General features: G+C 43.2%; 1 protein-coding gene and 1 long non-coding RNA gene across 2 annotated transcripts in view; one reads left to right on the forward strand and one right to left on the reverse strand.

Moving 5' to 3' along the window:
* ANKRD46 (ankyrin repeat domain 46) overlaps nt 1–21,678 on the forward strand; it is a 70,113-nt gene that overhangs the window by 41,206 nt on the left and 7,229 nt on the right. The window lies entirely within an intron of this gene.
* Nucleotides 1–21,678, reverse strand: part of LOC141982187 (uncharacterized) — a 78,560-nt gene that overhangs the window by 23,252 nt on the left and 33,630 nt on the right. The gene's annotated exons all lie outside the window — the stretch shown is intronic.

Genomic DNA, 21,678 nt, shown 5'->3' on the forward strand with positions numbered 1-21,678 from the left:
TAGCAAGTCACTGTCTTCTTAACGGCAGTGCTTGAAGGGCCAAATTGTAAGCCCAGCACCCATCCTGAGTAATCAGGCTAAGTGCTGAGTGTGCATGTGACAGAAGCAAGGAAATATTCTCCATCCAGGCCAGAGCAGGTGAGAGCTACTCTACACAGGTTATTCCAATTCAATAAATGGAGTAACCTCCAAGGGCCTTTATGCCCATCCCCCAGGGTGAGGATTACCTTAGTTATGGACCTTATTGCCTCCACTTATTCTTTTCCCCATCCCACCCATATCTCACCCCCTTTGTCCCTCACGTGCTGCCAGCCTGGGAGTTCACACAGAGTAGGGCTCTGTTGTGCAGAACTTGTTCATCCATTATGCAGTCCCTGTGCAGCAGAAGTACACCAGTTCCACTGCCAAGGCCCTGTCACAGCTGTGGAGGAAGGAACTACATTCTCTCTAAAGAAGGCAGGAGCAGGTGGCTCTCAGCACCTATTGAAGCACTTCTCCAGGTATTAGAAAAGGACAGTAAAGAAAGCTTTATGTAAGCAAAATGCAGCAATCAGAAAAAAATGAGAAATATTGAAGGAAATAAGAAATTAAAAGAGAGAGAGAGAGAAGGAATAAAGTGAATTAGAGGTGCTGGTGGCAGTAATGGGTCAATATTGCTCACTGCTATTTTACTATGTGCTATGGCTCCATGAGGCTTCTTTGCCCTAACGTTTTCCACCACTGCCACCACCAGTGCAGCTTTACCAGTGACCGCACTGGTGGAAGCTCTAGTGTAGACAGGGTGCCAGCATTTTGACAACTATGCCTTGTCTACATTAGAGCTCCCACTTTCACTAGCCGCAGTGGAGCTGCCAGTCTGGAAATGGCTGGGTTCAGATGCACGCTGAGGCATTCCTTGGGGAATTCTTGTTTTTTCTTGCTTTGTTAAGTGGAAAACCCCCATCCCAAACCATGTCCCAGTGGGGCTTAGGGGAGGTGAAGGGTGACCATGGCTTGAATTAAGGCTCTCTCTTGAGGTGTGTGTTTACATCTTAGTTGTCAGCTGAGCAAATATGAACATTACAGACTGTTTGCAGTGTTGCTGTAGCTGTGTTGGTCATCGGATATGAGAGAGACCAGATGTGTGAGGTAATATCTTTTATTGGACCAACTCCTGTTGGTCAAAGGCTTGTCCCTTCCACTGCCAGAAGTTGGTCCATAACAGATATTACCTCGTCCACCTTGACTCTATTTTGTAGATTGTTACATTTAAAAAAAATTCTTACTCCAGAAAATATTTTTGCTCTTTCAGCTAAGTTAACTGTTTAAAGGAGCGACTCCCCTGATGTTCGTAGCAGACGGGCCTGTCAGAATTCTCTCGCATGTGGCTGCGCACGCGCTTCTTATGAAGCAGGATGTGGCGTTGGTGCAAGGGGATTTCCAAACGGAAATTCCCTGTTCTTCACAAGAACAGGGTATGCGTTGTTAACTGTAAGAATCCACTCAGTTTTGCTTGGGGTTTGAGACTATCATTACTCAACTAATTTTCTTTCAGAAAATGAAAAATAAGCCATCATCCGTATGCCAGGTTCTAACCTCAGTTACCACAGTGTAAATCCAGATTAACTCCACTAAGGTCAATGGTGTTAACTCCAGTTTTACACTGATGTGACTGAAATCAGAACCCACAATGTCCCCACGCTACTGTATATACTAATATCAGGTAAATATGTAGCAAAACTGTATGCTAAAGGCACTTGAACTCTTGTCTCTTGCCAGCTGTAAGATGTGCAGGGTACTGCTTCACAGACTAAGGCAATATTTTTGGAGCAGTCACCAAGATGAGCTCCCTGTCAATTTACCACAAACATTTGTGTGCATTAGCAGAGCAAATAACTTAGGAGTAACTTTTTTGTCTTGGCCTTGAATATAAATATATATTTACAATATATAAAAAAGGTCTGAAAGGCCAGGGATCTCAATTAGAGCATCTTGTGAATTCTTGGGGGGGGGTGGTTGTTTATTTGTTTTTAATGGGGATAATACAGTTCAAACCCCGTAACTGTCAAAGAGCATTTTGAAAATCTTATGAATTCTTGGGCTCCCCATTTAAAGGCAAGGTTTTCTGTTCTTAATCACCATAAACTATTCCTAGTCTTGTGGCAATTTATAAACTGACAAGCTTTTTACTGGTTGCAAATCAAGAGCCCAGCAGCTTTTCATTCAGGGATAGGGTGGTTCCCCGTCACCTGCCTGCAAAGCCCAATTTGGAGATGTACTTTTTATTTTCTCACAACTGTATTTCATAACCAGCCTATTAAGATCAGATGCTGGGCCTGTTCTGTGTCTTTATGAGCTGCAGCTGAACGACGCTGATTTCCCAGAATGAAACGTCTGAATAGCTCCTTTAGGTTAGGTCTGTTTTGTTTATTTTGAGGTCACTGAGAATTGCACTAAATGGTATTTTTTGAAAGGGATTTAACAGTTGGGTGATTTTGATTATTTCTCAAGCAATTTTTAGAAAAACTTCTATGGTAGATGGAAATTGTAGGTCCAGAGCCTGCTCTTGCAGCCCTTATTCTGCATATAATCCTTACCCAAGTGACCAGTCCAGACGGAATTCAGCAGTATTGCTTGTGTAAGTGAGAATTGTGTGCATAAGAGGTGCAAGATGATTCTCCTTAATGCATACAATTTAGATGCTGAGCACTGAGACAAAAGATGTAAGCATTAAAATGCTTGGTCAGGAGCTGATTGCAGCAGCCTTAGATTAAAGCCTGAATACATATTGGTTCTTTTTTATGTTTAAAAAAAGGTGTCATGACATTTTAATTATGAAATAGTAAAAAAAAACCACCTGAAACTGGAAATTAGTATGTGTAGCATAAAGAAAGTGAGTGATGGGAAAGCAGACAGTCCAGCGGGGCAGGGTTACTATCTCAGCTGGATGTAAGCCAAGAGACCTGAATAAAAACCCCAGTTACACATTTATTTCCTTCTAGCCAATAAACAGCTCTGCTTGTACATTAGGAATGATTTACACAAAACTGAATGCATGACTGACTAGCCATAGGATTCAGTCAAGGAAACATTGACTTCATGGGAATAGAGAAGTCAAATTCATTTTAAAAACAAAATTATAATACTGACATTTTTAACAGCTTCTTAACCCTATTTTAATGTCATCCCGGTAAACATTTGCAGTGGCTTCATTTTTATTTTCTATATTTAATGGCAATTTATACGGCAAACAGTAAAGCTGAAGGCCCTTTTGTGGGACAGAAATATTACCCTGCACTGATAACTTCATGGATGCTGAAACAGTAAATACATTACATCAGGTGCCTTCCTGCCTCTGGTAACAACGAAAGACCAAGTCCATCACAGAGTCCTCAAAGTAATCAGCCATCTCTGATGCCATTAACAAATGTCAAGAGAATAGCTGTAATTAGGAATTATGATCACAAGGGTCTTCCAGCTGCAGGACAAGTACTTTGCCACCAAGAGGAGAAGTGACTTCTTTAGCTGAAGGCAACAGAGCTTTTTGTGTGTTTACCTAAAATTCCATAAAGTCACTAGTCACTGATTTATGCAGCACAGCTAGATACTGTATCACCAGAAAAGATGTGGTCAACGTATTTATCTTTGAAATTCATGACTGTGAATTATTCTAGTGGAAATTCCAGTAAACTCTTAGAATCCGTCAGCTGGTCTCTGCTGGTTTCTACAGGCCTCTGCTAGTTTCAGTGGGTTGGTCAGTAACACCAGGGACCAGTGGATCTGCTGCCTGGTTCCAAAACCTAATTAGATCCATAAGGGACCAGCTGAAAATTTTCACTTGAAGTTTCTCTAGCCAAGTGAGTGCAGCAGTGCAATTAAATGTTACCACCATGTGGCTGGCATAATCACAGTACTCTTAAGGACCCTGATCCAATGTCCATTAAAGTTAATAGAAAAATCCCCATTGGCTTCAGTGGACATTGGATCATGCCCAAAAGTTTTTCCTGAGTAAGTGCTGAGCACTTTCTAGCTCCTCTAACACCAGCTCATAGTTTGTTTATGCCACTTCTTTGAGGTTTGACCTTTTTTAATCTCCCTCTGTTTTTTCCTTTTTGAAATATAGTAGTTATTGTGGAAACAATGATGTAATTGGTGTGTGTGGAGCTTTAGTAGTGATATTCACAAGTGCATTAGGAAGCCAGTTTAAAATGCATACCATGGTGTTTGAAATACAGGAGTTTGTGAGAGTTATCATGACCGTTTATGTAAACATGTTTATCTTGCATAACTGTACTAGTTATAAGAGAATTATAAGGCTAAATACAGAGAGGATGTAAATAGACATCTAAATTACACAATGGTAAATCCGTGTAAACTGGGATAACTTACATTCAGAGAGGGTGGAAGGAGAGGGGGTCTGGCAGGAAGAGCTAAGCAGTCAGTTCTACTCAGAGCTAAATCCAGGTAAATCTGGAGTAACCACTAAAAATTCAATGGAGATACTTCAGATTTACTACACATATGTAACTGGGAGCAGAATTTGGCCTAGGAGCAATTAACTTACACTTTTTATATCCTTCTGTCAGTTGTTTTCCTGCTACAACATGCCCTTCTACCCCTATAGCATTCGATATACCAATTTATGCTGAATTATACATGTTGTTCTTTCACATGTGTATTGCAGTAGTCCCCAGCTGAGGTCAGAGCTCCATTGTGGTAGGCACCCCATAAGCAGGTAAAGTAGGTATACTGCTCCTCATAACATCTCTGAAATATAAAAATCTTGCTAATGCTCTAGGTAAATTCAGTAGAAAATTGAAATTACTGCCAGCATTAGTCACCACACTCGCCTAGAATTTGGACTTGCTGATAGCTAGAATCAGTAATAATACAGATCATTTTATATCTGTAAAATGAAGTATAACACAGGAAACAGATGCACTTTTACTAAAGACGTGCTGAATGACGTGCTGAAAGAGGTGCCTGATCCGTAGCACAGTGGACTCAATGGGAGTCTTCCTACTGATTTAGAGGGTTTGGATCAGGCCCTAATAGATCATGGAGCTTTTTTAAAAAATATGCAAGGGGGAAAAAGCATATTGTGTTTCAGCTGGCTTTGGTATTCTTCACTTCCTGTCTCAAACTGCTGTGAAGTGCTGCTTTGCACAGTTGGACAGCTGTCACTTCCCATTCCAAAGGTGGCTGTGTTTCACTGGCAAGGAAAGTGATTCTGGTCCAGGGAACTAATTTGCAATGCACCTTTGGAATTCTTCTCAATCAGACTGTTTATTAATACTATTATTTTTCATTTTTTTTAACACCCTACATGAGCAATTACATGCGTGTTAAATAACTACCCCCCCCCATATTTTATGGCTTTTAAATACAGTTTGTCATGATAATGCCATTAATTGAAAGGTGAAACCCCTCCATGACATGTCTTACCTACATGCCTCAGCTGAAGCATGTAGTAAACCCTAAGTCAAAGCTGAACCAGAGTAAGAAATTGTTTTCCGTCCTGAAATGCACCAGTCGGAATGTAAAATTTTGATGAATTTTTAAAGGCATTCTGTCCTGCGTAGGTTTTTAAACCGGCCTCATCCCCACAGCGTCTGAGCACCCTCCAGTCTTGCATTAAGCAACATGGCTAACATCTGTCGTGTGTGGTTTGTTCTCTCTGTCATCGTCTCCTCACTGCAATATAGTGCACATTCTAGCTGAGTTGTCCAATAGAAAACTGTGCCAGCCAGTCTTGGGATTGTATTGTCTGCTATTTTAGACTAGAATTTATTTGTATGCAACACTCTTCCTTCCCCAGGTATCCAAAGCTGTTTTGCAGTGTATTGAGTGATGTTGATAGTGCAGTTACTCTATGGGCAAATGTGGTGGCCATTGTTGGCTCAAAATAGTTCTCAAACAGCTCGATTGACATCTCCTCTTCCAGTAACAGCCTCTGCTAAGTTCATCAGTAATTTCGTCCATTTGCTGAAAAATTGTCATGTGATGTATAATTGCCTACTGAACCCACATCTCTGTGAAGAAGGTTAAGGGATAGAAATGGATCAGTTCACCCACAACTGAAACGGATCCACCTCTGGCATGGAACTCAGCAGCTGTTTAATGTTGCTTAGCAAAAGCACACAGCAGTTGAGAACAGAAAGTACAGAACGCAGCTGCAAATGCAATCCACTGAACCTGCAGGGGGAAGATGGAAAGGCAACATCCAATTACTGGACCTGTAATTTGGCAGCATGTTGGGATTAACACCCCCACCTCTGCATAGTGTTCCCTAAAACATTTAAAGACGATAAATGGTCAGACCCTTGGTTTTGTGTCTCATGTAGTAGTAATATATTTGATCTATCCAGAGTTTTGCTGAATTCAAGAGTGAGGCTAAGGCTTCTGGCCCTCAGACCATGAATGACCATGTGTCTTGTGCAGGTGACACTATAACTCTTGTGGGAAGTGGCATTTTAACCATACAGTTTTGCAGTGGCCTTTACCAGCTGATTACTAGATTAAAAGGAATACAATGGGCTGGATCCTGGCTCATGCTAAGTCACCTTTAGGTCCCTGGCTCTGCTGGAACGGAGTAAAGCTAACCAGAACATTCACCTGAAGAATCATTGACTGCTCTAGAGCTGGTTCTACACCATTTCCTTCCATCCTACACCTCCTTTTGCACTACAGAGAGGAAGGGAACACAGCCAGAGTACCCTATGCCTCTGCCAGGATAATGGCATCCAGAGGGTCATCATCATAAGCTGGGGACAGGGACAGCATAGAACTGCCCCAGGACTAAAGAACTGCAAACCGCAATTTTGTGGTTCTTCCCCTCAGCTGAGTCAAGTCTGGATTCAGCTGAATATTCAGCCCAGGCTCCGAGGACACAGTGAGCCTCTCCTGTGGTTGATGTCTGCTCAGCATGCAAGGGGATGGGGAGGAGATGTGAGGGGGTAGTGTGTGGGTGGGTCAGGAAGGTGGTTATGGCTCCCTGAGCTTGAAAGATGGTCTGCTCTTGTCCTAATGAGAGTGGGAGGACCTGCGGAGCTGCTGTCATTTACACCAGTGGTATTGAGTCTCCTAGAGGATAGATGTAGCAAAGTACCACTCCAGCATGCTCCCTTCCTTCTTCTAAAACATTCCTTTGCTGGTGATGGGCTTGGGGAGTAGCTGGCATAGGGCTCCCACCAGCTTTATACTAGTGGGGAGTTCTATGCCAGGAGAATTTCCTGCTGGCAATTTAGAGCCGGATTCTGTCTCCTTTGTTCTGCCTGAGCCTTGCAAAGGGGCCTATTTCAGTAGAGAATCTGGCCCATTGTATCATGGTGAGGGGAACAGGATGTCAAAGAAGACTGACCTTGTACTCGCAAGACACTTGCTTGAAACACAAAGCAATTTACAAGTGTCTTGATGCACAGGACTTTACATGCATAAATCCCTGGATAGCAAGATGAGAACAGATCCCTTAGGTCCTAAGTAGAACTGTATTACATGATCTAATTTCCTTCCACTAATTCATATTTACACTTTGTTAGGAAGACTCCATGATGCCAGTTGTGATCGCCCATTTTTTAATTTGTCCTTCATGTATCTTGGTGCCTTCTCCCATACTACCCCCTTATGCATGGGAGGAGCTCCCTGTAGATAGCTGCAAAGCCACCTCCATGCCTTCCTTCAGAGTACTCCTTAAAATCCTTCTCTGCTGTGAGAACCAGAAAAAAATCAACAATGGCGAGGCAGGTGGTTTGCTGTGACTACTCTTTTTCATGCTGATCAGTATCATCTCATTGTTTCTCTGGTCTCTCTCATCTGTCTATTTGATCCATCTTTTTGTCTGTAGTCTTACACGGAGGTGGTAAGCTCTTGAGGGAAGGGATTGTCTCTGTTATATGTTTGTACAGTATGTAGTATTGCACAGTGGGCTTCTGGTCTCTAGGCACCACTGTAGTACAATTATTTTCAATAAACATCCAGAAATGCATCCATTTGTGTTATGGTGAATGATGGCTAATACAGAATGGATGCCAATGGAAATAGTAATTTTTTGGGAAAGGAGCTTTGTGCTGAAGGCAGGTTCATGGCACCAAGGGCTGTGGAAATGGCAAGAATCACATTACATTGCTGTGTGTAAATGTTTTTATTGGAACTTTATCAAGACTTTTTGCCCAGTTCCCAGACTGTTTGGTAAATATGGAGACTTCACACTAGAGAGTGTTTTAATGGTCAACACCATTTATTTCTAGGGACAAACGCCAAAGAGATCTTTTTCTAAAAGACATGCTTTACTCCAGCTTCTGTGGACAATTCAATGACCTGCGTATATAGGAGGGCAAAGCAGAGGATCACAGTGGTCCCTTCTGATCTTGAATCTATAAAAAAAGATCTGCTTTTAGGTGAGAGGAGGATTATGGGATTTCCTTATCTCTTTAAAATGCATTCTGGAAAATATGAATGAACTCTAGCCTGCCTTCTAGCTGAGCTGCAGATTAAAACAGCGGCAGCCACTCCAACTTTTGTATGAGTCATTAGTAAGTTTGAGATTTTGTCACGGTTATTTTTAGTAGAAGTCATGGACAGGTCGCAAGCAATAAACAAAAATTCATGGAAGCCCGTGACCTGTCTGTTAATGTAGGGGTGGGGCTTGACTGCTGAGGAGAGAGAACAGACTGACAGCCTGGAGCCGTTCCACTGTGGCTGAAGCTAAAGAAATAAGGGAGGTTCATTAAAGTCACGGAATCCGTGACCTTCGTGACTAAGTCGTATCCTTAGTCATTAGGGTTAAAGCAATCGATAAACTGTTTGACAAAGCAGCTAAAAGGTGGTGTAGCCAACTATAGGAGGGGGTCCTCCAGTGGCACAGAGCTAGCATAGCAGCTCCCGTGACACCCCTCCTGCCCATAGCAGTATGGAGCCATGACTGGAGTAAAAGGGGCATTGACTGGACAATTGGACTGGGAGATAGCTGGCCCAGGTTTGTGGGAGCACAAAAGTGGTGTAAAGCCTCTTACCTAGTCACAAGGACTTAGAGACATTTTCAAGGAGCCCATGGGAGCTTGACCTCCCACATTTCTGCTGGGTTCCCAGAAAGCCTTTTGGAATCTCCCACAAGCCACTGCATCACACCCTGTAGTTGTGCTGGAAACTGTGGGAGAGATACCCAGTGCAACCACAGCAGTGTAGAGCAGCACAAGTGAGGATATGGGGCAAAACTACAACCTAAGCGGCATGGTTACTGTAGACACACTGCCCTATTGATACTGTCCCACCTGTTCAGTTCTCTAGTTTATTAGGGTGCTCTGACACTAATCAAGAATATGAACTGTTCAGTATCCAGACTAGAAGCAGAGGAAGCAGTTTGACTTTACCTGCCTTGATACTTGCTTGGAGCTGTGGGCCCTATCTGGGGTTCCTTCCTGGATGCCCCCTTCTGGATTCCTTGTTTTGACCCTTTAACTCCATTCCTGTGTCTATTTTCTCAATATCTGAGAAAACCTGTCAGCTATTCGAGCCCCTGTTTTTGTGGTCCTTTCCCCACATTGTGAGGGAGGTGCCTTTGGAGCTCCACTGTTTTCATGGGTTTCACATAGGCCAGCACCTTTTACCAGAGCTAAGTTCACACACACAAAAATATGGAAAAAAGTTCCCAGAATGTCATCATTCAATCCAGGCTATGGAGAAGCAGATTGTGGTGGAATAAAAATTGTGCTACAATTTTAATCTGTCACTTTAAATCTCAGGGAAGGATTTCCCGGTCCTGCTTGCAGGCTAGGTGCACTGTAAGGAAGCATGCAATTTGGGCCTAGCAGTAGTCAGTTTGCAGAGAGAGAGTCTAGAGTAAAGTGGGCTGAGTTGTGCCTCTCTGTTTTAGGGAGCAGCTTGCTTTGTGTGTCTCTCTGCTGGGGGGTTTTTGTGCATTATTGTTCTGAATTCTAAGAAATAATAGTGTTACATTACAGCCTTATGGCAAGAGTATTTATGGTTTTACCTAACTTCTCTGTGTGTGCAGAACAAAGATTTTCATCTTATTTTGATTAATACTTTCAGCCAAGCCTGTTTGTTAAGTCTTTGAGCTCTAGGGTTTATTAGAGGTCTTATTTAAAAGGAAGTTTTGTAATCATGACAAGCTCATTATGGGGGCAGAGTCATGACTGTATAGTTATGGTTGCAAGCAAGCTTCCATTGTATGCCATCTGAATTTGCTCTTTACATGTGTTTGTTTAGCGAGAAAGATTCTGGCAGAACAAAGTGAAATTGTCATCCTGCAACGGAGTCAAGCTTTTATCTAATGTTTATAATCAAATGGCAGAGTGAATAGTCTCAAAGGAAAACTATTCCAGTTCTGCTTGCCTTTAGCACTGACAGAGAATCAAGTGCCTGACGTATTCAGATAAAACCCTTTGACTCAGTCACTTATTTGTTTCGTAATCATTTTCCCTTTCCCGCTGTGTTCCTGCTGCTGCTGCTTTCACTTTAATAAATATATTGAGAAAGTAATCATTTGTGACAGGTCATGGCAAAGTATGTGGAAAATGGTGATTGCTCATTAAGATCTCAATCTTAATAAATAGTTTTTATCCCACTGTAAACAAGTCCAGCTGGCCTGAGGCTGTGGCTGTAAAACAGCCCATATGCTCTCACGATTCAGCTACGCATACCAACTAGTTTAAACCATGGTGGGCCCAATTTAAGATGTCTGCAGCTACAGGACAAGGGCTTCTCACTGTCCATAGTCAATGTGACAGGGTGAGTCTCCAAATTGCCAAGGTATATTATTGTTATCTCAGCACATTCAACCACTAGCTATTTATACACTAGCATGTACCTTACACAGAGCATTCTGCTCTCATCTGCATGAGCTTTATGACTGTGTAACCCTATTGACTTCATTGGACTTCCTTCTGAAGTGCTTTGAGAAGAATTGGTCTCAGGACATGGTGAGGAAGGGGCAGACGTAAGGCTACCTTAACATGTGTTTCTATATTACCAAATGTTTAGCTTTTGGGTGAAGAGGGTTTAAGTGTATCTTTAACTTTGAATTTCCTCGCTTTCTGATTTCTTAACGATACTCTTTTTAAGTTTTCCTCCGAAGTTGTTGATACATATTTACAAATTTAATTCCAGTTTCTCAGAATTTTTTGATCTGGAAATCTCTTTGGGCTCTTTAAAACCCATTTTATGAATGTTTCTATAACTCTTTTGTGTATTAGCATTTCCGGAAGCTGGGATTAGAATGTATTTCTCTTTACATTTGTGAACTATTATTGTAGTGCAAACCTCCTCATGGGTCCTTGCAGGTTTATAATCGCTTCAGGCATCCATCTAGGGTTTATAACTACCACAGGGATTCCAAGTAGCAAACTCCACAACAGTAGCAGGATCCCCACAGCAGTTCTGTGGTGCTTTTATCTACAAACATGTCAAACTCCAAAATACCTGCCCAGCTCTGATATAGGCAGTCTGGGGCTGCAATCTTTCTGAAGTGCATCCAGTACTATTTGCAGACTTTTACAAACTGCCAGGACTTCTCATTGGATTGGATCAAATGTAGCAAATACATCCAAAATTTATCCCAGCAAACTTGCACAAAATACTATTGTTGTACTGACCCTATTCCTCAGGCAGGACAATATAAAACCCACATCTGGAGATTTTGGAGTGATGAAACTGGTAGAAAAGTGGTAGGGAAAAATTCCAAAATATAAACATATAATTTTTGTGAACTTTCATATCTGATAAACATGTTGTCTAACTACCCTCAAACCTTTAAAAAAAATTCTCCTCTGGTAAAGGAAAACAGATTAGAAATTGCAGGCCGATTAGTTTATCTTTGGCAAAAGTGTGTGTGTGTGTGTATGTGTGTCTGTGTGTGTGTGTGTGTGTGAAAATCAGACTATAACAGAAAACTAGGTAAACCTTAACTCTTGCTGCCATCTCTCCATAATAGCCAGATATTTCCAGCACTAGAAGTGAAATCAGATCCTGATCCTGCACTTGCTGTGTTGGGAATGTTGCCAAAAACTCCTTTTAAAAAAAGACATTCCAGTTGGAATATGTCACAGATTATTCTTGCTCACAGCTTTGAAACTAGGGAACAGAATGCAGCCATCCCTCCCACACAAAGGAATGGCTGGATTAACTGGACTCATGTTACAAACTGGAGAAAATAAATGCATGTGTGAGGACCACATCACATAAATATGAAAAACCGAAGTGAATGAAACAGTTCATGCAAGTAAGGAGCTCTACAAATTCTCACTTAACTTGGGTTGAAGTCACTGCAGTGCAAGTATTAGTTTATTAATTGTATTTACTTTTATTGAAAAGTTCATGTTGCTGGGAAACAGTGGAAAATGTCAGGAACAGAGTTGAGAGTGAGGAAGATGGGCAAAGAGACACATGAATGGTAGAACAAGGTCAGAGTCCAACCAGACGATTCAAGGAAGAGCATTAATAATAAATAATGAAGAGCCCATTCTCTCCTCTCCTAATTAACGCATCTTCCCTCAAAGGGGATTTCCGGAAAATAACAGAATAAATATATTCTGTAGCTGTGTTAACTTGTGCAACTTCTCTGTAGGTCTGGCTGAGAGAATCCAGAGGAACTCAGTGCTTTCCCTCCTGAAGTCCCAGTCCTGCCATAAAGGGGTTTCCATGAGGACTGGAGAAAGGAGGTGAATGCCACATAGTTAGAACTCATCCATTTTGCAAGCTTAGGCTCTTTCCACTTGTGGATTCAGAGAAGAGTGTGGGTTCTTGAGAGAAAGTTATTGTGTATGAAGTAAGGGGTGAGTGAGCAGCACACTTACTGGTAGTTTTGTATTGATAACAGCTGTCCCATGGAACATCCCTGCTCATACTTCCATTGTCCTCTGTAGACTACATAAGAATGGCCATACTGGGTCAGATCAATGGTCCATCTAGCCCAGGATCCTGTCTTTCACCAGTGGCGAATGCCAGGTACTCCAGAGGGCATTAACTGTAGAAGACAGAAACTAACAGCAAAAAGATGTTTAATCAGGAAGTCTTCCAAACAATCAGTGGGACCACTGGAGGATCGAGGTGCAAACAGAGCACTCAAAGAAGACAAGGCTGTTGCAGGGAAGCTGATTGAATTCTTTGCATCAGTCTTCACTGCAGAGGATGTGCGAAAGATTCCCACTCATGAGCCATTCTTTTTAGGTGACAAATCTGAGGAACTGTCCCAGATTGAGATGTCAGTAGAGGAGGTTTTGTAATAAACTGATAAACAGTAATAAGTCCCCAAGACAAGATGGCATTCACCCAACAGCTCTCAAGGAACTCAAATATGAAATTGAAGAACTAACTGGTATGTAACACTCACTTAAATCAGCCTGTGTACCAGATGACTGGTGGGTAGCTAATGTAATGTCAATTTTTTTAAAAAGGCTCCAGAGGCAACCCTGGCAATTACAGGCAGGTAAGCCTAACTTCAGTACCAGGCAAATTGGTTGAAACTATAGTAAAGAACACAATTATCAGACATGGAGATAAACACAATTTGTTGGGGAAGAGTCAGCACGGCTTTTGTAAAGGGAAATCATGCCTCACTAATGTATTAGAATTATTTGATGGGGTCAACAAACGTGGACAAGAGCAATCTGGTGGATATTGGAAGTGGAAGATTGGACAAATGACCAGGGAGGAGTATAAAAATATTGCTCAGGCATGCAGGAGTGAAATCAGCAAGGCCAAATCACACTTGGAGTTGCAGCTAGCAAGAGATGTTAACAGTAACAAGAAGGGTTTCTCCAAGTATGTTAGCAACAAGAAGAAAGTCAAGGAAAGTGTGGGCCCCCTACTGAATGAGGGAGACAACCTAGTGACAAAGGATGTGGAAAAAGCTAATGTACTCAATGCTTTTTTTGCCTCTGTCTTCACAAACAAGGTCAGCTCCCAGGCTACTGCACTGGGCAGCACAGCATGGGGAGGAGGCGACCAGCCGTTTGTGGAGAAAGAAGTGGTTTGGGACTATTTAGAAAAGCTGGATGAGCACAAGTCCATGGGGCCAGATGTGCTGCTAACGAGAGTAGTAAAGGAGTTGGCGGATGTGATTGCAGAGCCACTGGCCATTATCTTTGAAAACTCACGGCGCTCGGGGGAGGTCCTGGATGATTGGGAAAAGGCTAATGTAGTGCCCATCTTTTAAAATGGGAAGAAGGAGGATCCGGGTTACTACAGGCCAGTCAGCCTCACCTCAATCCCTGGAAAAATCATGGAGCAGGTCCTCAAGGAATCAATTCTGAAGCACATAGAGGAGAGGAAAGTGATCAGGAACAGTCAGCATGGATTCACCAAGGGAAAGTCATGCCTGACTAATCTAATCTAATTGCCTTCTATGACAAGATAACTGGCTCTGTGGATGAGGGGAAAGCAGTGGACGTGTTATTCCTTGACTTTAGCAAAGCTTTTGATATGGTCTCCCACAGTATTCTTGCCAGCAAGTTAAAGAATTATGGACTGGATGGACGGACTGTAAGGTGGATAGAAAGCTGGCTAGATCATCAGTCTCAATGGGTAGTGATCAATGGCTCCATGTCTAGCTGGCAGCCGGTATCAAGTGGAGTGCCCCAAGGGTCGGTCCTGGGGCCCGTTTTGTTCAAAATCTTCATTAATGATATGGAGGATGGCGTGGACAGCACCCTCAGCAAGTCTGCAGATGGACACTAAACTGGGAGGAGTGGTAGATATGCTGGAGGGTAGGGATAGGATACAGAGGGACCTAGACAAATTAGAGGATTGGGCCAAAAGAAATCTGATGAGGTTCAACAAGGACAAGTGCAGAGTCCTGCACTTAGGACGGAAGAATCCCATGCACTGCTACAGACTAGGGACCGAATGGCTCGGCAGCAGTTCTGCAGAAAAGGACCTAGGGGTTACAGTGGACAAGAAGCTGGATATGAGTCAACAGTGTGCCCTTGTTGCCAAGAAGGCTAACGGTATTTTGGACTGTATAAGTAGGGGCATTGCCAGCAGATCAAGGGATGTGATCATTCCCCTCTATTTGACATTGGTGAGGCCTCATCTGGTGTACTGTGTCCTGTTTTGGGCCCCACACTACAAGAAGGATGTGGAAAAATTGGAAAGAGTCCAGCGGAGGCCACAAAAATGATTAGGGGACTGGAACATATGACTTATGAGGAGAGGCTGAGCGAACTGGGATTGTTTAGTCTGCAGAAGAGAAGAATGAGGGGGGATTTGGTAGCTGCTTTCAACTACCTGAAAGGGGGTTTCAAAGAGGATGGCTCTAGACTGTTCTCAGTGGTAGCAGATGACAGAACAAAGAGTAATGGTCTCAAGTTGCAGTGGGAGAGGTTTAGGTTGGATATTAGGAAAAACTTTTTCACTAGGAGGGTGGTGAAGCACTGGAATGCGTTGCCTAGGGAGGTGATGGAATCTCCTTCCTTAGAAGTTTTTAAGGTCAGGCTTGACAAAGCCCTGGCTGGGATGATTTAGTTGGGGATTGGTCCTGCTTTGAGCAGGGGGTTGGACTAGATGACCTCCTGAGGTCCCTTCCAACCCTGATATTCTATGATTCTATGATATAGTGTACTTGAACTTTCAGAAAGCCTTTGACAAGGTCCCTCACCAAAGGTTCTTAAGCAAAATGAGCTGTCATGGGATAAGAGGGAAGGTCCTGTCATGGATCAGTAACTGGTTAAAAGACAGGAAACAAAGGGTAGGAATAAATGGTCAGTTTTCAGAATGAAGAGAGATAAATAGTGGAATTCCCCAGGAATCTGTACGGGGACAAGTGCTGTTCAACATATTCATAAATTATCAGGGAAAAGGGATAAACAGAAAGGTGGCAAAGTTTGCAGACAATATAAAATTACTCAAGACAGTTAAGTCCAAAGCAGACTGTGAAGAGTTACAAAGGGATGTCACAAAACTGGGTGACTGGGCAAAAAAATGGGAGATGAAATTCAATGTTGATAAATGCAAAGTAATGCACATTGGAACACACAATCCCAACTATACATACAAACTAATGGGGTCTAAATTTGCTGTTACCTTTCAAGAAAGATCTTGTGGTCATCATGGATAGTTCTCTGAAAACATCTGCTCAATGTGCAGTGGCTGTCACAAAAGCTAACAGAATGTTAGGAAAGGGATAGATAAGAACACAGAAAATATCGCTATATAAATATCGCTATATAAATCCACGGTACACTCACACCTTGAACATTGTATGCAGTTCTGGTTGTCTCGTCTCAAAAAATATATTTTAGAAGTAGAAAAGCTACAGAGAAGGGCAACAGAAAAGATTAGGGCAGCGATTTTCAAACTGTGGGTCAGGACCGAGAAATGGGTCGTGACTCCGTTTTAATGGGGTTGCCAGGGCTGGAGCCCGATCCCATTGCCCCAGGCCAAAGCCCGAGCTCAAGGGCTTCAACCCTGGGTGACAGGGCTCAGGTTACAGGCCCCCCTTCCTGGGGTTGAAGTCCTCGGGCTTTGGATTTGGCCCCCCGCCCGAGGTGGCGGGGCTTGGGCAGGCTCAGGCTTTGGTGCTCCCTCCTGGGGTCCTGTAGTAATTTTTGCTGTCAGAAGGGAGTCACAGTGCAGTGAAGTTTGAGAATCCCATGTCTATACACTAACTCCTCGCTTAACGTTGTACTTATGTTCCTGACAAATGCTACTGTAAGCGAAACGATGTTAAGCGAATCCAACTTCACCCTAAGAAGTAATATAAATAGGGGGGGTTAGGTTCCAGGGAAATTTTTTTTGCCAGATAAGACTATATTTATATATCTATATCTATATAGATAAGACTATAGTCTTTTGTCTGGAGAAATACACACACACACACACACACCCCCACGCAGTATAAATTTTAAGCCCTCAAGGGTTAACACGTTAATGTAGCCTCACACTGTACAAGACAGCACGAAGGGAGGGAGGAGACACATGGAGGAGAGAGACAGAGACACACACCATGTGTGTGTGCGGGGGGGGGGGGAGGGACAGAGACACACACCGTAAGTGTGAGAGAGAGACGTGCATTGCCCCTTTAAGTACACTGTCCCCATGCTAAGTACACTGCCTTTTTAAGTAGATCAGCAAGTTGAGACAGCAGCTGCTGCCCGCAAGCTCTCTCCGTCCTGAGCCCTGTCGTGTCCCCCCCTACTCTGTGGATATGAGGTATAGGAGCGGGAGACAGGACCCCGGGGAGGGGGACACTCTGATATCAGCACCCCTCTTCCCCTCTAATCCCTGCACAGCAAGCAGGAGGCTCCGGGGAGAAGCTCCAAGGCAGAGGGCAGGAGCAGCACATGGCAGTGGGGGAAGGGACAGCTGAACTGCCGGCAATTGATAGCCTGCTGGGTAGCTGCTGCCCAGGGAACTTAGGGGAGCTGATACAGGGGCTGCCGGTCCACCCTGGTGCCAAGCCCCCACCAGCTAGCTCCAACAGGCTGCTCTTCCTGCAAGCAGTGGACAAAGCAGGCAGCTGCCAAACAACGTTATAAAGAAGCATTGCGCAACTTTAAACGAGCCTGTTCCCTAATTGATCAGCAATGTAACAACGAAACAGCATTAACCAGGATGACGTTAAGTGAGGAGTTACTGTACTATCCTTTATGTCAGTATAACTTGGTCACTCAGAGCTGTGAATAAGCCTCCCCCCAAGAGACATCAGTTACACAAACCTAAGTGCCGGTGTCGAGGGCGCGGTGTCAGCGAGCGAGCTCTCTCCCGGCTCAGAGTGGCTCCACTAGAGAGCTTGTAGCGGCCCAGGCTGTAAGCTCTGTAGTGTAGCCATAGTCTCAGTTTCAATGGCTGTACAATGAGGATGGTGCTTTCCTACCTCACAGGTAAGGACTGCAAGGCTTAAGTCAAGGGTGTCTGTAAAGCATACTGAGATCCTTGGATGGAAGTGCAAAGTGATGGATGAATTATGGGTTTCCTGGTGACCTTGGCAAACAGTACAGCAGTGGTTTCTCTACAGCTAATCACAGGCATATTTGACACTTCATAGACAGGCCTCAGAATTACACATGGGAAATATTTCTCCTAAATATCTCTTTTTAAAATATTTTTTTTAACAATTGTCATTGTTAAAACAAAGAATGAGCCATCCCCTGTCGTCCAGTCCCAACTCCTGGCAATCAGAGACTTAGGGACACCCAGACCATAGGTTTGCATCCCTGACCATAGTGGCTAATAGCCATTGATCAACCTATGCTCCATTAAATTATCTAATTCTATTTTGAACCCACTTATACTTTTGGTCTTCATGACATCCCCTGGAAATGAGTTCCACAGGTTGACCATGCGTTGTGTGAAGAAATACTTCCTTTGGTTTGTTTTAAACCTGCTGCATATTACTTTAATTGGGTGACCTCTAGTTCTTGTGTTATATGAAGGGGTAAATAACACTTCCTTATTCATTTTCTCCACACCAGTCATGATTTTATAGACCTCTATCATATCCCTCCTCAGTTGTCTCTTTGCCAAGCTGAACAGTCCCAGTCTTTTTAATCTCTCCTCCTATGGAAGCTGTTCCACACCCCTAATCCAGGGGTTCTCAAACTTCACTGCACTGCGACCCCCCTTCTGACAACAAAAATTACTACACTGAATCAAAGCCTGAGCCACCCAAGCTCAGGGGGAGAAATAGGCGAAAGCTGAAGCCCAAGGGCTTCAGCCCTAGGTGGGAGGCCTGTAACCCTGGGCCTTGTCACCCAGGACTGAAGCTCTCAGGCTTCGGCTTTGGGCCCGGGCCCCAGCAAGTCTAACACCAGCCCTGGCGACCCCATTAAAATGGGGTCATGACCCACATTGGGGTCCTGACCCATAGTTTGAGAACCGCTGCTCTATACTATAGACATTTCATGGAGGAGCCCAGCATTTCTCAAACTCGTGGCCCCAACCCAAAAGGGGACCATGCAGTATTGCCACCCTTACTTCTGCGCTGCCTTCAGAGCTGGGAGGATGAAGAGTGGCGGCTGCTGGCCGAGGGCCCAGCTCTGACTGCAGCAGCGCAGAATTAAGAGTGGCAATACCATACCATGACATCCCTACTTCTGCGCTGCTCCTGGTAGCAGTGCTGCCTTCAGAGCTGGGCTCCTGGCCAGCATCCGGCACTCCCTGGCCACCCAGCTATGAAGGGAGCACTGTCACCACCAGCAGCACAGAAGTAAAGGTGGCAATACCGTGACTCCCCTACAATAACCTTGTGACTCCCCCAACTCCCTTTTGGGTCAGGACCCTACAGTCACAACACTGAAATTTCAGATTTAAATATCTGAAATTATGAAATTTATGATTTTTAAAATCCTATGACTGTGAAATTAATCAAAATGGATGATGAATTTGGTAGGGCTCTATTTATTTGTATCCAAAGTACTGAAGCATATTAAGTAGCCAACTATCACCATCCTTAATAGCCAACTGTCACCATCCTCCTCCTGACTCTAAATTTGTCAAACCCATCCTACATGGTCAGGGATGATCTTCTGCTGTAGTTACTGTTTTTCATTATTTCAATGTACTGTAAGGATAGCTGATTTTCCTGATTGATGCCCAGATGAGTTAAATTTTGACATGAGTTAGAGAGAAGCATACTGAAGACATTTGGATTTTGCCATATCCCCCTTGTTTTGCCATTAAGCAGCATAGTCACAAGTACTTTAGTCTAGTGATGCCTTCATTATACCCACGCAACTTAACCTAAGCCAATGGGGTTTCATAAGTGTAACTGAGGGTCTTTTGTCTGTAATTTTCCTGACATTAAATAGGGTAATTGATCTCACCTCTTTATTCCTAGAGCGCCCCCAGCAGCAACTAGAGCATTATTCCTATGCTTGAACAGCTGCACTGAACATTTTCCCCATAACCCAGCAGGAGCAGCAGAATGAAACTGACCAGTATTTGTCAGTTTCACTCTGCTTCTCTTACTCTTGACAGCACTGCTAAGCAGGCAGTGGAAGCAGAAGCAATAATGTGTTTGCTTTTGACCTAGAGGAAAAAGGCTTTTCATCCCTACCACCACTAAGGTCATGTGTCACTCAACCATCCCACACACATTATCTTAATATTAATTATTCTGTCCTTTTTTTTTTCCATTCTGGGTCATAGTTAATGACAAACAGTGATGCTAGATGACCTGTTTATTCCATGTGGCCCTTTCTGTTTATGTATCTAGGGTTTGATTTTGACTAATGGATATGTTTGTGTTCTTTTTTTTCCTACTTAATTCGATGTCATAATAAGTTAAACCTTGAATATGTTTTACAGCTCATGTTAAAATGATCCTATTGTTGCTCGGTAACTGTCGTGAGTATTAACATGTTAATTAGAACAGAATGTGATCATAATATTGTTGACCTGTGCGCTTGCTCTCTGAGAGCTATACTAAATTAATCTCACCAATACTTAATTTAATCTACTTAATTGGCAGACTAAAATGTTCACAAATAAAAAAAAAATCCAGCTAAACTGAAATCACTGAGAAATTCTACATTAAAAACAAACCCCTTGGCAATAATTTAAAATACACAATTCTGAGAGGTTATAAACAAGTTCAGCATTTTCTCACTAACAATTATCAGGTGTAGGGAATAAGAAATTATTCACAAAACAGTCGTTCCCTATGTCGCACCCATCTTGTCAGTTACACATGCCGCCCCTGGTTAGCCACCTTGTGTGGTTTACATGGGATGAAAAGCTCTAAAATTCAGGGCTATTTAGCTTACAGAGAAGAAGAGCAAGATGAGCATGACTGAGCTCTATGAAATAATGATTAAATCCTAATGTGGATCTCCTACTGTGGGGTGACCAGTGTGTGGTGTTTTTGTGATCTGGGGCCGAATCCAATTCCAAATGATTTCAAAGAGAGCCGGAGTGGGCATCTTATGAGCTGCTAATGTACGCAGTTGGGGAAATGTACTCAAATTTACATTTCAAAACAAAAAGCTGAGTCACCATGTGATGCCAGCCCTGTTCTACAACCCAGCAGGGAGATGCGCAATTAATGTGTTCTGTGTTCTGACAAAGTGATGATCAATAGATCATCTTAAATTCAGACATCACAGGATCTTGAAGGCACATAGCTGAGAGGGGACACTGTTACTTTGCCACTTGTTGTATGTGGACCTGTGAGATATTTTGTAAGTAAACAGGGTGAAGAGAAGAAATGCACGGATCACCCTATCTTGTCAGCGTGAATTTAAAAAGCTGACCAGCCTGTGCATGGCAGTTTGAAGAGTCCATCAGTGCTATTAGCATGCTAACTGTACTCCGGCTCCTGCCTCTTTCCTGTCGGCCTTCTAAGTATGCTCAGGATATACAATTACATATTTGTATATAGCTATACATACTAAATAGTAATTCTCTAGCTGCTGAGCCATATTTCAAACCTGTTTGTAATTCACCTGAAAAGAAATACTGACCCAGATCCTTAGCAATGGCGAAGTACACAGCAGAGCTCAAGATAGGGGTTGATAGGTGACCTTTACATCCCCATGATCCTGTGCTAACTGTGTGCCAGTTGGGCTCCTAGTGTATCTTAGAGCAGCCTAAAAGGACCAATGCAGTAGTCAGAGATTAAGGGGCATAAGGAGGCCCCTGCCATGCCTCCTTTCTCTTAGCCACACCCCTTAGGCTGGCAACAGGAGGGATGGCGTAGGATCTGCTAGCGCAGGTCCATGCTGACTTTCGGGCCAAAATCTGCTGGTG

This window comes from Natator depressus, chromosome 2 (genome assembly GCF_965152275.1).
Source record: "Natator depressus isolate rNatDep1 chromosome 2, rNatDep2.hap1, whole genome shotgun sequence".
Taxonomy (NCBI): domain Eukaryota; kingdom Metazoa; phylum Chordata; order Testudines; family Cheloniidae; genus Natator; species Natator depressus.